This window comes from Acanthaster planci, linkage group LG19, assembly GCF_054643075.1.
Source record: "Acanthaster planci isolate LZ-2023a linkage group LG19, COTS_SCS, whole genome shotgun sequence".
NCBI classification, from domain to species: Eukaryota; Metazoa; Echinodermata; class Asteroidea; order Valvatida; family Acanthasteridae; genus Acanthaster; species Acanthaster planci.
Genome location: NC_141795.1, coordinates 8,245,596 through 8,262,221, shown reverse-complemented (window position 1 = coordinate 8,262,221; position 16,626 = coordinate 8,245,596). Strand labels below are relative to the sequence as shown.

The following is a 16,626-nucleotide window of genomic DNA, read 5'->3' as shown; positions in this document are numbered from 1 at the left end:
TGGGGGGGGGGCAAGGGTGGGAGGAGGGAAGAAACTGAAATGAATCTGGCAAACAAATCAGAAATCTGTCACCGCCCTCCTCCATCTACTCCCCAAATTGGCTCCTACCTGGAGCGGAATCATCCCCAGGTCACAGGATCAGCCTGGATAGGATATACCTGGCCTATCATGTATGGACGGTATGTACCGTTGCATCTTCCCTCTTCTCCTCTCATAAAAAATAAAAGAATGACATCATCCACCCTGTCAGAAAAGACCTCACAAAAAGACCAATTTTGTTCCTCTTTTTTTTAAGGTCTTAGCTCAGTATTTCCTTCTTTTGAGTATAGACCAAAGGATTTCGATTGGCCTGAATTTCACTCGCCAGGGATGGTCACTGTGATTATTAGCGGTTGCCAAACTTCCCAATCATGAGGTCGCTGCACCTCATCAAGCTTACTGGCATTTACTTTAAAACCAGAGAGAGAGAGAGCTTTTTTACTGACATGATGAACATGCGGGCCTACAGAATTTTGTAGAGAGGCAGGATGACATATTGTTGGTTGGTGACAGAAAGTGGTTATTTCGTAAACATGTAATTCAGAGATAACAACATTCTGCCTGAAGTCTTAGGTTTGAAAGACGGGAGAAGAAGGGAACCTACGCCTTTTTAAGAGATGAGGAAACCTTAAAAAAGGGGCGAAGTCTGGTAAAACTTAACCCAACTAATTGAAGACTTAATAACACCAATCCATATGATCCATGGCAAGAGTTGAACTGGGGTCTGGGGCAACAGTGGCCTTTTGCAAACCCCTTCATGACTTGGCGACATTAGACAGAGTCGGGGAGCAGTGGAGCGGCTTAAGTAGAGACTACAAGTGACAAGCCTCATTCTCACTGACTGCAGTGGTCTGCCCACCATTCTGTCTAAATGCTGGCCAAGTCATAAGTTCTTGGTGAAAGGCTATGTCTAAATCAGGATCTATCCATTTTGCAAATGCTAGATTTGAGAAGAAGTAAAAATTTCCTCAAATTCTTCTCTATGCAAACACTGTTCATTCAAGGAGTCCATTTTTAGTTGCCATGCAATTTTTCTCCATCTTGTCAAACATCATTTATATCTTGCACTCTGTCACTTTTGTCAATTCACTGCAGGTGCATTTGTACCCATATGAAAAGAGCGAGGTCGCATCTCGTCAGGACACAGTAGTATGGATTAAATATTAATCCTTTTGAATGGACTCCTAGTTTATCCTGAGAAAAAAATTCAGGATGCTGAATTCTGTCACCTGAAAGGGATGCATGTTGCAAGAAAGATTAATTGTTGCTTTAAAGCGAGGTTGAGCTGGAAAGACCACAGCAACGGCCTAACAGGTGGGCGGATATTTCAGTTAGACATGCGTCGCCCCACCCGATTTGGTGGTTCAAGTGACTGTATCAAGGGCTCAGGAGGAATTTTTTCTCTCTCTCTTTGCGACATTCAAAATCACTCCGAAAAAATCTGGAGTGCTACTTGCAAGCAGGGGATAAGATAAATGGGCCACATCACATGGTATCCCGGGCAATCACTGTCATCAATATGCTCGGTGGTTTGGTAGGAGATTTGATTAAGTGTGGCAGCACATACTCTGGTTGGAGTAGTTTACACGGCTATGCCATCAAAGTCCATTCTGAGCCTGAATCAATAATTTTTTTCGGCGGCAGAACACTCCATACACCCCTCCAGATGAGGGACCCGCCTTCCTCCTGCAGGTTTCCGCCGATTCCACGTGTGCGGTATCAAACTGACAACTTCCGGAGACCCAGTTTTTCCCTGCAAATTACATGGATTCGGCATTATTAAACCTTGGTTAATCACCAACGACAATTTCCCTTACAGGACGCGGCAAATCACGTTATATGACAGCCTTTTTTTTTTTAATATAAACAGGATCCCTTGTTTGGCTGGTTTTGGGGGGAAGGAAATTAAAGATTTTGGGGTGATTCATCGCTTGTCATGGATTGCCTTCTCTAAAGACAAGAAGCTGGCATTGTCCACCACATTGTCACAAGTTTGACCATCCAGTCATTTTATTTGGGGGGGTGGGCACTGATAACTGCCATGAAGAGAGGCTAGGAAAGCAAATGGTGTCAGGGGCAGAATTTAACGATTGTACAAATTTGAAGCAAGCTTTAGTGATTATATTCTCACAACGATTACATGGTAACAGCAGACTTGGTAGAATTACATGAAGATCAAAAGCTGTGTTGCGCACTGACTATTCATAGTCTTCTCATTTTTTTTTGGCATTTCTGAGTATTCATTCGAACAAAACGGTTACCACCTAGTTTGAACAAAGGCTCCAGAAAAGTACAGAGCTCAACAACTCCAAACTGGTCACCACGTACACTGTACATGTACGGTGTACATGTATGTACTGATGATGAAGCTTTCGAAGCCCAATATACCCTACATGTTCTTTCCTACATCTCCCTGCCACATTCCAGCTGCTGAGTCCAGACATGTGCATGATATTACCCCTCATTCATACTGCATAACCCTGCAATCACCCCTTTCACCGGACCCATCACGATTTCCGGGGCCCATCCACAGCTCTGTGCAGCCTCCCAATTATCAAAATTGAAGGTGTATTGGTTACAGGATTAGGGCGTTTGAGCTGCCCGCCGGCCCGTTTCCGGAACAAAACATGGCCCGGCCAATGGGCGCACATGACCTAGGATAGCAGGGTCGGGCAACACCCCCCCCAAACCACCCACAAATCTGTTTGCATAGTCTGGAGTTGCCTCAAACCGGAAAAACGTCAGGAATTTATAAACACCCTACCCTGGTCTGGCAGCTAATGTTGCACATTGGTCTTTCGGCAAAGCCAAGTTATTGGTTTAACCATAAATACGGGCATAGAGGCAACCACCACGAAATGCTTCCATCCCTGCCAGATCAAGTCTTACAAAAGTAAACAGTCGACGAAGTAGGAAGCGAGATTACAGCCCCACGATCCTGCCATGTCCCTCCAAGCTAGATTTGACCCAGAAAAACATTAGACTTTTGTGAAAAACAAGCAAGACAGAGAAAAACAAGAATAATAAAAACGGGACAAAAATTTAATTTCAGAAACACGATTGAATTCATACAACGCCAACCTAAATTTTGTACTCTATTGAGAAGTAATTTTACTTATCTAGAGTGCAAGTAAAAAAAACTGACAGGAACAATGAGTTCTTATTTACTTCTGCTATGCTTTTGAGCAACATTGCTACATACGTGTATGGAAAGACTCTTTTATTTCTAAAGATTGAAACTAAGGACTATAGGATAAAGAGTGAAAATAACTTGGAAGTGGGAATTTAGATTAAAACAGTTTGACAAAGAACTACTTCCAGTGGAAACTCAAATGAAATCCCAATCTACAGCATCGTGGAAATTTCACTCCAATTCATCTCATCCCTAGTTTCAGTCAGAGAGAGCAAATTTTCACTCAAATAGAGTGAACCGGTCAGAGAATATTGGCAAAAATGGGGTTTGAACCAACCCCCTTGGAGTACCACACTTCTGCTTTACCAGTGCACATAATGTATCTCAGCAAAAACTGAGAACCCACATCTATGTTACCAGTCTCCAGATTGATCAATGCCTTGGTTCTGTGCAGCAAATATGTGAAGAACAGTTAACACATGATCTCTATTCACATGATAACTGGCATTATGGTCAATGTGCAGGGCAGATTTGTGAAATCCACTCAAGTCTGTGTAATAATATCAGCTCAGTATGTCAAGGATTCTGCTTTCATGATTTAAATTTTAATAACTCCTTTTGCAACTGATACTAATATCATATTAATTTAATTGATATGTGATCTCAACTCAATTTCATTCATTCCAACTCGTTCTTATCCCAATCAACCCAACACAGCAGTTTTACTCCGAGCAGCGTGCGTTGGCCTTTACACAATCACGAACTACATGTTCTTTGCCCGAGGATATATCCCTTCCCCCACAAAAAATGGAGCTCCTTACATCAGGCATTTCTTCTTATTAAAAACAACTGTTCTCAACTTTATTATGTTTCCGGGCTCCCAAGTCTGGCCAGTCGTCGTTATGAGAGTTTCATTTCTAAGAGTTTTGGTTCCATCTCCTTCATAAAGGTATATATGACCTGTCAACTTCTCAGCATTGCCACCATATGTTCTTGCGGGCCAAAGAATCCAAAATAGGCCAGTAGTTGAAGAATAGGAAAACTTAATTTACTAAGTTACTAAGAAAACAAACAAATATGCCTTGAAATACCCAGGGCTATCCCATCTATTTCTGTCCTCATGTTCAAAATATCCACTGTTTCATGCTTTACATGCTTTATCTTCTCATGTATATATTGAGTAAGAAAATACCCTACTGTGTGGCCGCTGTCACACTAACACTGTAATCCTGATTTGCCTTTTGAGAACCAAACACCGATCCCAAAATAACTCAGATGACCTTTTTTTTGCCAAGAATTCCTGCCAGAGCCAAGGACAAAATCAACCTTTCTGTAGTTCAAAATTTTCATACAGTTGTTACAGTGCTTGTATTTCAAATATCTGTAAACATTAAGATTCTTGCAAGGTATATGTAATAGTGACTGGGTCAATGTGAACCTCCCTCATTCTCACAAAGTCCTCAAAACTTTCTGTTGGGAGAAGTAGGATCCGGGAGGTTCCAGGTTAATGTTTCTATACATATAAAGAGATCTCAAAAGATGCCAACTGTACAATACACAGATGGCATGGTAGATGTCTCAACAGGATGAGGTACACTATAATAGTGTGTGATGCAAGCAGCTGGAATGCAGGGTTGCATCAACTGCCTCCTTGTCCTCCATGAGACAATCAAAGCCGGAGGACCTCCTCCTCTTAGAACCCCAGGTGTGCAAACCACCACCATTTGTCAGAGTGTTATCGGTGCCAGGATCGCCTTGTTTTATGGGGGGAGGGGAATTTTTATAATGGGCTGCTTCCATCAGGATCTGTTTATTGTTCCATCCCTTCTGTGAGGGGTTGTAAAGATCATTACAAGCTGGCTGATGGCAATTTGAGCATGTCCAGCACAGGTACACGATGCAGGGCAAAGAAAAACTCCAAATGCCTGGTTCAAGCTGTCAACACAAAAGATGGCATAAGCAGGGGTCCCATGCTCTCTACATTCCAGAGACTAAAAATCCATTCCCTTCGACTGCAAATTCATTCCATCTGACTGACACTAAGGACCAGATGAAATTTCTTTAATCCAATAGATCAAATTTCACTCAAGTTTCCATTAAAAGGGGTTCTATTTCAAACTATTCCAATTCAGAGTGATTTTACCCTCGAACATCTGGTCCTTTCTTTCACTCTCTTAGATGTACATGTAGACAGCATACCTCCCAACTCAAATATTCTGCTTTTTCCAACAGATTTCTCCACTGATCCTGATAAATAAATTGCATATCTATTTGATCGACCCTGATCAAAATCTGATTTTGGACATTTAGAATCAAACAGGGTAAATTGACAAAATGAGCAGTTTAACAGGGATAAAAACTAATTCAGTAGTCTGCATACTGTAAAGAAATAATTATTAATTTCCTATTTAAAATCAGTGGACAAAAGCATCATTATGTCAAGAAAAAAATGTGTTAAAACCTCTTCTTCACAAACATGAATGAATTTTTTTTAACTGAAGCCCTAGATTTAAAAAATAAGTCATGTCCAGCAAAATCAATCTGCCAAACTCGTTTCAGAAATCAACTCTGTTGTTTGACGTATAGTGACTGTATTTTTCAAATTTGAACTTGTAGGACTACATGTATGGATCAAGCGATTATTAAAAAAACACACCAAAACTAAAACGACATGTTTATTTTCACCTCCCTAAACAGGAACAAAGTTAATTTCATCTCTCATGGGACAACTTAAGTTTAACCCCGGTAAAACAGATTCTGGATTGAGCTGGGACGATGAGGGGAGACAGACCTCCTGGTTGCTGCTCACGAGCCTTTACTCCAAGGAGGTCATCCCCCCTAGCTAGGAAGCCATACACTCCAGCTACGTGGCTCCTCGCTCCCTGCTCAGCCAGCTGAGAGACTGCCGAACACAGGGTCTTGTTGCCGGTACTGGGATGGCAGATTTGTTCAGTGGTCCGCTCAGGGCTTTCCACTACAGTCTACAGTAAGATCAGTTTTTAAATTCAGCCCCAACTGGTGGTCACTGATAATGATTGTGTCACATACATTTATCAACATTGCAAAGGAGTTTTCTCAAACATTCTAAAAATGAAAGTGCTGGACAAGAAGTTCAAAGTTGTAAATTAAATTTGGACACATAATATGACCTCTTATAAAAGGATATTTCAGCTTATAAAGTGGAAAACCCTTCCATCTCGGACAAGCACTGAGCATACAGTGTTTATCAATATATACATGTACATTGGGTAAGGGCGAAACCTGTCATATAAAATAACATCTCCCCAACGCAAAAAAATATATATTAAAAATAGTTTGCGGTACCCGCTGCTTCAGGTGACTCGGACCGGCCAGCCAACCCTGGCAAGCTCGTTGGTCGAGTGGTTAAGATGTCCGCACTAGTAAGCAGGAGGTCGTGGGTTCGAGTCCCACCCGAGTAAGCTTGAGAATTTTTTTCGCAAGCTCTTGGGCAAGCACTGAGCATACAGTGTTTATCAATATATATGTTGGGTAAGGGCAAAACCTGTTACATAAATGGAAAATCCCTATTCTTTTGTCCTGGTATGATGTGTCAGTGGACATTTTACGGAAAGGGAAAATGGAAATCCTTCAGCTCTAGTCATTCAATATCTACTTGTAAATAAAAAAGTTTTATAATCAAGTTAATATTTTCCGCATGTTGAATATCAATTAAGTACAAGAAAAGGTTAAATGTCTTTCAGCAAAGGAACCAAAATATACAGAATTTTTACCTAAACAAAAGAGTGTCAGTAGCCGCATCTTCACAATGAAATAATTCATTTATCAACCCATTCTTTTTAAAGGTTCAGCAAGAATAAAAATCAGCAGGACAATTTCAAGGAACCTTCATTCATTTGTTAATGAAACTCAATGCAATTGGCACTTCCAAGCAATATTATTTTCAGCGGAGTACACTCCACTTAAGGGACCCAACAAGACCTTTTAACGCTGTGGCCTGAGCAGAGATTAGAGAGTGTATGCCCCCATCAACCCCTCAAGCCAGGCTCAGGGTTCCAGCCAATGATTTGATTTTTTTTTCCTGTGCTTCCGACAGACCACTTGAAATAAATTCCATCACATTCTGGGGACCCTGAACGAAAGCTTATTAGCTGAGTGATTAAATTACATTTTCTTTTTTATATTTTGATCAGATCATATTTGCCACAAAGTAACAGTGTGTCCTGAATGCGCTTTCACTAGAGCTGTCCGGAGTGAGTGAATTACCGTAATCAAACAATGCCGATTCTGCCAATGGCTATTTGTCATCCAAACGGATGATTTTCAATCAACTTGTTTCAGATCTATAGAAAAGGTGACAGTGTGCAATGCAAAATGCAAAATATTTCACCTACGAAACATCTCGGCCCAAAAAATCTTGCATAAAAGGGTACCTATGATAATTTGACAAAGTAAGTTTATTCATTACTAATTAGATGTTCCGGTTCCCATTAAAAAATGAAATATTTGTTTTGTTACATTTGCCTTGCTAGATGTAGCTGTTTCTTTCCTACTCTTGTTTCTTCTTTTATTTCTTTATCTGCAACATGTAAATTCTGTAATTTACACTTTGTAATTAATATTTCACTTATGGCCATCTGTTTTAATTATCACCACATGTTATCTGCTTTGCTTTTAAAAGCACTGGAGGAAGGAAGGCATGTCATGCCAAGCGTAACTGTAAAACTCTCCCAGCTGGAATCTTTGTAAGCGGACAAAAATGGAGGTACAGATACTTTTTTAAGTTGTTTCTTTCCCCTTAAAGTGAAGCACTAATTAGAAAGAAAGACTACTACATTTTCCATTAGATCAATGAAAACATGTGTTCACTTCATCAACTCGACAAAACCATACAGTGTAGCGAACTGTCGGGTCGACCTCATTTGCGATCCTAGTTGTCATTCCTAACTTGTTCCCCTCATGTGCACTGGCTCTCGAGTTTCCTAAATCCATACATTACAACAACAAACAGCCAAATCCATTTGGAGAAAAAGACAGTGAAATGACCTCAGGAGAGCATGAAACAACTGCGGAGATACAGGGGGAAAAAATCAATAGGAACGGACGCCAAACCCTGGTCCTGCATGGGGCGCGGAGACGGAGAGACAGAGAACAGAGAGCGAAAAGAAAGAAAGAAGCTAGGTCAGTTTGAAACAAACCTGCGGTGCGTGTGCAATGTACCTCAGACTTATCTTATGTGTGTGCTTTAGTCATAGTGATTTATCTGGAGTTTGAGCCTGCATATGCGCAGATGTGTTTGCTTTTCTCGGCATTAAAGGGGTTCAGTGCTTGCTTCTCTTCACAGAGAACTAAGCACTGAAGAACCAATGTGTAATTTTAAATCAAAACACTATTAGCATCACACATACACGTACTTATGTTGAAAAAATAGTCAACAGTATGCAGTTAGGACAACCTGAATCTTTTCAAAACAAAGTTCATCAATTAGGAATTTCTCAAATGGACTATTTTAAGTAGCATGTTTAGTAATGCACATGTACGGTACATGTATGCATGTGCACGCATGCTCCCGCACAAGTGGATTTGAGCACAAATTTACCGATCTCATCATGAAACGTGTGGAAAATTAAGACAATACTTTTAGGGCCTGTATGCATGGGAGACGGATGGCAGGGCACGTCATGACTTCTCAGTTTAAACAGTTCTTGTTTACCACCAGACCTCTTTTTTATACAAATTTCTTGAATACACTTTTACACCTTTTTTAATACATGGTGCTGTAAAACTAATGTTCGTTTCTTAGGAGTGACTCCAAAATATTTTGCATGACTGGTACTACAATTTTGATGTCCCAATAGGGTCAACATGTCTCCTTCATAATGTCATGTCACTCCATCACGTAAAAGCTCACTGTACATCGCCTGTTAACATGCAAGTGATTTCCCATCATCTTACACAAGTTAGTTAAATTGGCCTTCGGGCTTCCTAGTGTAATGCCTACAATACATCATACCAGTCCAAGCTTCAAATTTATGCACATTGATCCAATCACAGCATTTGTCACAGGAGCTGGGATGCGGTGATTGATTTTTGACTGTCTTGGGGGGCCCAAAGGAGTCCGACAAATGTGCGGTGCATACACTAATATGTAAGAGTTTTTTTTCCTATGTTCTAGATGCTCAATGTTATAAATATTTTTACTCAAGTTAAATGCTCTGTAAATTCGTGTGTTTATGAGAAAAGGGGCAGGGGTGGAACAAGGAAAGACGAGGGAAAAAAGTAGCCAATGAGGGACAACAGTCCGTCCAACAGATGCCATGCATGACTGTCATCTCAGAGGGGTCTTCAGTTTCAACTACTGAAAAAGAGTCTACACATGGCTATACCTGTGGAGCAAAGTAACGACCTTCAAGATGGTTGCCGGAGTTTAGGACACTGAATCTCAGCTTCCTCCATTCAACCCCTGCGTATCATTGTTCGGCATAAAGCTTTGATGCTTCAACCTTAGTTGTGGCCCCTCGTATTATTTCATATCTCATCGGCGCTACAACAGCACATCTATTACCGCACTCGCTGCAGGTATCAAACGAAGACACACTTTTAACGTCAGACACGATCCTAATTCCGTCATCGAGCAGGGCATGTGGTAACAGAAAAATTTAATTAAACAGGCCTCTTCTTCTTGTGTTTTTCTTTTCGTTTTTTCTATAGATATCTTACACATGTTGTAACAATCCACAGAGCAAACATGCAACAGAGAAGCCTGGTTTGGCTTCTTTGTTTGACATTTTTCAGGTTACAGAACGCCAAAGGAATGTTGAGTGTTCCTAGGGGTTTGTATTCAGACTGTATATATCATGCTCAGTTTTTATCTCATTATTTTAGCTTCCGAGAGGGCAGAAAGTATCAAGTATCATGAACCATTAGATAAGGAAACCAATTAAATGCGCACACCATATGTTTCAAGGGTTGAAGTATGTGCCAACACAGTATCAAAAGTTATGGTATAATCTTCAAAATTAAATATTGAATAACTACCGCTTTTAAATTGAACACAAAGACTTTCAAGCATTCATATTTTAAACACGCTAAATTTCACATTTGCAAATTCTTTGAAGGTTTGTTTTTCTGTTACGTTTTATTACACTTTTAATTAAGTAATGACTTGTGTTTAATATTGTACATAAAAGGAATTCCACTTCAGAAAAGAAGGCAGATGTTGCAAGTAAAGTCTTCATGTTACGACTTTTTAAAAATGCAAAAGCTTTGCAAATTTTCTTGCAACGAAAGATTTCTTTCTGAAAAAAAACTCTTTGTCATGTGTTCAAAATGTGCCCTTTGATGTCCATTTTTTTTTTCCTGAGACAAGTAAGGACAAATTTATGACCCTCGCCGTCCATTCATGGCCACCATAACCAACCATCTCTGTACAATCATAAACCTGTCCATTGACAATGCTCTGCCAAGCAGTTTTCCTATAAATAAATTTGATTGTTTAGCTCCGCCCAGCCTGCATGATGGTGTGGTAAATTAACCCAAGACATGGATCCCCAATCCATTACAAATTAGAATTAGGGGGCCTGTGAAAGGATCTTAGGGCTAGTTCTTAGCTCTATCATATGCAGACACAAAGGGGAGTTAATTACCTAAGCAGATAACAAGACAAGGGGAAGCCTGTAAGAGGATCAAATCTCTCTTTTTAATGCACCTTTGAAGTGACCCCAGTCCTTTTATGGTGTCTCCTTACATCTATGACTGGAAAGCTTTTGTTTCTGCACAAATGCCTGTAAATTTTGATTATATTCCACCCTGGAACAAAGACCATGACTGATTTCAAGTCTGATGAAGACAAGTAGATCAGATTATCACACCTACCTCGGTCATAAAAGAAAAAAAAATTACTCATACTTTTAGGTATGAGTGTCTGTTAAAATGTCTCTTTGGTGTCGAGTTACAATGAGTCGAGATTCATTAAGAATTTGGTTAATATTCAATCTTTGCCTACTGTAGCTAAAAAGCTTGCACTTTATGGCTGGTGATCGGTTGTCAGGCGACATTAGGTTGGAAGTCATGTGACACTAACAATATTTTAAATCCTGTCATTGTTGAGTCACTTTTTTAATGTTTTTACGACTAGCATCAATCACTCCAGATGAAAGCCCATACTATGAAGGCTGTGTATAACAAATTGACCATCTGGTCCAAACAGGGTTGGCACCCTTAAAAAGTGATTTCTAGGAATTAATGCTTCACTTGTGGTTGACAAACTTCAGGACTGATTAGGTGTTACTTTGTGCCAGACAGTTGCTAGTAGTAGTTTGCCAGGATATGTAACCCACTCTGCAAAAAATGGTATTCAGTCGTGGAATGCCAAAATACGTAATGGCCTGTTTTATTTGAAGAAGGCAAAATGTCTTCAAAAATGTGATTTTTGTGTTTTTTCCTTTAATAGCTTCAATAATATTTCTATTTTCAGAATTTGTGACTACAAACATGGATATCGATGAATAAAGATGCAAAATTGATCATTTAGTAAGAAATCCCCTGAGGCATTTTGTTTCTAAGTACTCCTTTTTATGAGCTTTCTCTCGAAAAGTGCTTTAATTGAATCTGAAAACATAAAAATGCTCCTATATCTCTGGAACGCAGCGCACTACAGGGGTCATTCATATATCAAATTGTAGCTTTTGATGTACAGAATTATAACCTGAATCCGGTGACTTTAATATTACCCATTTTTCTAGAGCTGGTCACATGTATGGATTTGTTAAGTACAGGCCTAAAATAAACTTACATGTTGCTGGAGAGCCAGAGGACAGTATTTTGGAGGAAACACTAAAGGCTGGCCTTGACAGCAAGCAATAATACATTTAGCTCCCAATACTGCAAGGAGCTTTTAATCTGACCAATTACATGCTTCGAAATTTGACCAGCTGGAGCAGGAGCAAGGGGTGTGATGATGAAAGACACCTTCAGATTCAGTACTCCTGGATGTCCCAATAAAGATAATGTAAAGAAAATATTTGCAATTTTACAGCCCATAAAAGCAGCTTTTATGGCTACTGGAGAATTCTGATACCTCTGTGATAATTAACTCCATTGGGGAAGGGCAAATGAGTGATTTTCACCAAGCTTACTTGAGGTCGGAATGGATCCTCATCTCACGTACCACACAGAAGCTGTCCCTGACTCGCCCAATCCAGAACCAGACTAGAGAATTTTGATCAGGGCTTGCAAATTACTTAAAGCGTTACTGAGCTTGTCCCTTTAACTTGAAGGTTATTGACACTTTCCAGTCTCTCCTGAAGAATTTCCACCATTCAGGAGAAGCGTAAACAAAACTTACAATGTTTGGGTTTAAGGGGCTCTGGTGACCAACACAAGACAGGTTTGTCATTTTTTGCGGTAGGCAAAAACCTCCTTGGAATTATGAACAAATGTGTGCCTACTCACGAGTAGGCGAGATAACACAGAGCCTTGCAGTTCGTGCTATCAAACAGACCCGAGATAATGACATATATTTGATAAAAATAATTTACAGTTTTTGGAGAGTTGGCCCCGTTGTACAGCAAGCATGCTCAGCCTCAACCCCCAGACTGGACAGAACTGTCACAAAGTTTAAGCATGGTTGAACAGAACTTACATCAGCACAGGACATTACCCACAACTGAGCAGAGTCTGGCTAAAAATGGAACATGAAACTACAGAAACAGAGATCAAAGAGCTCATGCAGGCATAACCGTCAATGAGTCACAGACAGGAAAACCTGTCCGCTATTGCAATGGTCACCAACCACTAACCAAGCTCACTGTCTGGTCAATAAGAATTTGAATGATTGATATGAATTTGAAAGTATGATCAAAGCTGGTTGACTAAATGTGTAGCAGGATTATATCTTCTCAGAATAGAACTATTGAGTCACTAAATTCTTACAAATTCCATAATCTGAAGCAAAGCATAAACATAAGTGTAAAGGAAGGCCCACATATTTCTCTTATTGGATGGGAAGATCCGGGTATGCAAAACAGTTCCAGTCTTCTTTTGTATTTGTCAAAATGTGTTTTGAAAACTTTCAACCAGAAAAAAACCGCTGCACCAAGTATCTGTAAAACCCTGACGACCAAAGAGCATTTCATGATGAATCAAGTGTCTACACGTATTCCGGTTGAGCATTAGAAATCCCAGAGTGCACTTTTTGCCAAAGAATAAATACTAAAACTTTCATTTATATTCAGACAAAATGGAAACATAATTAGATTGGTTTTTTACTGGGAAGTGTGTAGGCCTAATTATATCTTTAAAAAACTAACGTTTGAAGCAACAAACCTATTCCGTCGATAAGAACCATTTGCTAGCATGTTGGTTGAAAAGTTGTATTTATCATGGAAATGTGATAATAAAAATGCAAGCAAACATTGCCTTCTTGTGAAGTTTGTTCAAATGCATGCAAGTACATAAGTCTACCCCTTTATTTTCAGAATTCAATCTGACAAAATCAACAAAGCAAGATCAATAAAACAGATTATCTCCCATACAAGCTGACACAAACAGGTTTAAAACAAACACAGATCAATTCCCTAAACACTTTGAGTCTTTATTTGCAGGTTTTGTTTCAGAAGCGGATGTGGTGGCAGTTCATGAGTGTATCAGATTTTTAAAAAATTTTGACTGATAACTATGAACCACAGGTACCAATCCTGCCTTTCTTCTCAACCCTCAAAAACATTTCTCTGAAAAAGTCACATCTGCAGCAGACAATGGTCTTTCCAAAGTTCAGCCCCATATTTTACCCGTGTCACTTGGTGGTTAGCCTGTCATTGACTGCGCGCACACAAGGAGCAATGAGCCACAAGCTATGCATGCTGATTGGAAAATAATCTCTGAGTGGTTAGCCAATTAGAAGGGTGTTCCTGGTCACATGACACTCAGCCCTTCTGCAATTCTAGATTTTGGTCACTGCTCATTTGCTACTGTTTGACCTGTGTACATGTACATTTTGCAGGTGAGTGTGTGTAGGAAGTCTATCACATGATCAACACCACTGCATTTTATCTTTGAGATACTCAAAAATGTTCACTTAGCAGTGGTAAGACCATCCCACACAGTACGTTTCATTTCGTTCAAGTATAAAAACTCCTGGCTTGAGTCTAATATCAACATTAAACCCACATGTGCATACTCTCCCACCCCTTCAAAATATTTACCCACTTGCCCCCATTTATGACTCTAATGCACTAGAACACCCCCCCTTGTGTGCCTACAACCATTCACAGTTAGTAATTCGGCCAAATATTGGCAGAGGCTTGTAAACAGGTTTTAAGGCTTTGACAGGCCCATAAGGCCATTTAACAAGGCGTTGTTAGGCCCCCTCCTCAATCACATCCACTGACCTATTTGCGTTGGCATTTTAGGTCGGACTTCTTTCCTTAATTCACTTGCAACTAATTATCTAACAGTCTTATCTAGTCCTCCCCACAGCACAGACTGCATTAAGAATTCAGTGAAATCAAACAAATGAAGCAAAAGTTTAATCACAAAACTTGAAACTTGTGCTTTGACTCAACTCAGGTTAATGTTCACACTGGAAATTCCTGGGGTCACTTATGCAATCACTTCTGTTTCTTTTTTAAAGTGGTGTTCTTTTCAAGTACAGCTAAAAAGTTCCCCTTTTGCAAGTTAAACTTAGACTTAGAGGTAAGTCTACCTGTATTGTGAATTCTGTCCTGGAACGCAAGCCTGGTGATAGTGAAAAACGAGAACTGCAAGAATTTTTCTCCCTCGAAGCCAAGCGCTGTGCCCAGGCCAACCATGGGCCAACTCAAACCACTCCTACCCACCGAGTGCCCAAAGATATTTACTCGGTAATTTCCTGCGAAAAAGTGTTGCAGAACTGCTCTGTCAACGGTCAAGTCCTTCCCCGCAGTCAAAAAAAACCAGGAGCTCTGTACCTACAGCGCAGAACGTGGCAACCAAATGGTTTTCAAAAATTATTTTCCACTTGCCGGCTGTGTTTTCCCGGGGCACCCATGGAGCAATTACAAAGACTCCATGTGCTACAAACACATGATTCGGGAACAAAAAAATCCAAGACCCGCCACTTCGGCAAGGAAACCATCCCGTCCATCAGTCTTGGCTTGGGGACCAATTTTCTCCATTCGAACTGCTTTTTATGAAACCGTTGATGGATTGATCAATGTGCTTAAAAAGTCCACAGTCCTTGAAGGTTTACCTGCCGCACCAAACCCGCCCAGGATTTATGGGCGGGCTTGACAGGAATTGATGTCTTGTTCTTTTCTTATCCACCTGGCGGTGCTTTTTAGTGTGGGAGGGTACAACACAATTGGGAATTGAGGTATTCGGCCATCTATTTTGTCAAGCCACCTGCCAGTTCAAGTTTGTGGTGAAAAAGAAAAAGTGCACTAATGGTCTTGGACAAAAACCGGGCCGTGATGTTGACAACAACTGTCCAAATCCTCAATCACGCTGCTCCATTTCTCACGGTAATTAGACCCACGTCGGACCCAAAATCAAGAAACCGATTTTGGCCGTGTTACAAATTCGCAACAATACTTTAAAAAAAGTGCCCCCCCCTAAAAAAGTTTCGCCGCGTTCTGGGGTAAACTCCGTCACGTTGCGGACTCAATGTGGATTACATTTCACCCAAGCAAACCACACGCTTGCAAGTCCCAGACAAAAACTTCTTCGCTTTGTGGACTTAGCATTCAAGTTTTATAGGGTTACCAGACAATAACGGACTTTCAACTCATTCAACCGCAATCCCAATGAATAAATTCCCAGGTGAGAATCGGCCTGCGGTGCATCAAATACAAAATTTGTGTCCAAACAGTCATAGAAATCGCTCCACTCCATGGTCCAGGGGAAAGTACGAAGGAACTTGAGGGGGACCACACCGCGAGGTCGCGGGGCAGATGCTGAGGTCTAATTGGTGAAAAACAAGCCCTGGCTGGTTCATGGTTCGTTTGACGGGGAGAAAAGATTTCCTGTTACCGGCCCTTCGCGCTGAAAGACCCTCTATTTTTGACAAGAGGGTCGGGAGTTCCTTAATTTCACGGGGCCAGTGCTGGCCCACCTCGCTCAACACGGCTTCAGACTTTTCCCCGTTCTCTTTGCTATTTTAGTGGAAACAAAGGTGATGAAAAGAGTTGATCGCGAGACCACGCTGTGCGTATTTCACGCCAGGCTTCCCAAAGTTTGGTCTGGAAAGCCTATCGCCCGGGGGGTTGGCAGGTTTTCCCCGCATGTTTGGGCCGATGGTTGGATATTTCCCCAAGACGTTAGATTTGCTATTCTTTCTTCGCAAATACAAGTGAAACTAGATAAACACACTAACAAAATAACGCAAGGCATTTAGTCAGGGCAAAACCAATATTACGTAGAAAACCTCTCCAGGGATTTAAGTTGTCGTTTGGTTTGCGGAGAACTCCTGCACAACTAACACACAGGAGAACAAAAAT

At 40.6% G+C, this 16,626-nt stretch overlaps 2 protein-coding genes across 5 annotated transcripts in view; one reads left to right on the top strand and one right to left on the bottom strand.

Moving 5' to 3' along the window:
- The window catches only part of LOC110984473 (carbohydrate sulfotransferase 5-like), a 253,387-nt gene that overhangs the window by 97,908 nt on the left and 138,853 nt on the right, over positions 1–16,626 (top strand). The window lies entirely within an intron of this gene.
- LOC110977571 (netrin receptor UNC5C-like) overlaps positions 1–16,626 on the bottom strand; it is a 121,736-nt gene that overhangs the window by 68,328 nt on the left and 36,782 nt on the right. The gene's annotated exons all lie outside the window — the stretch shown is intronic.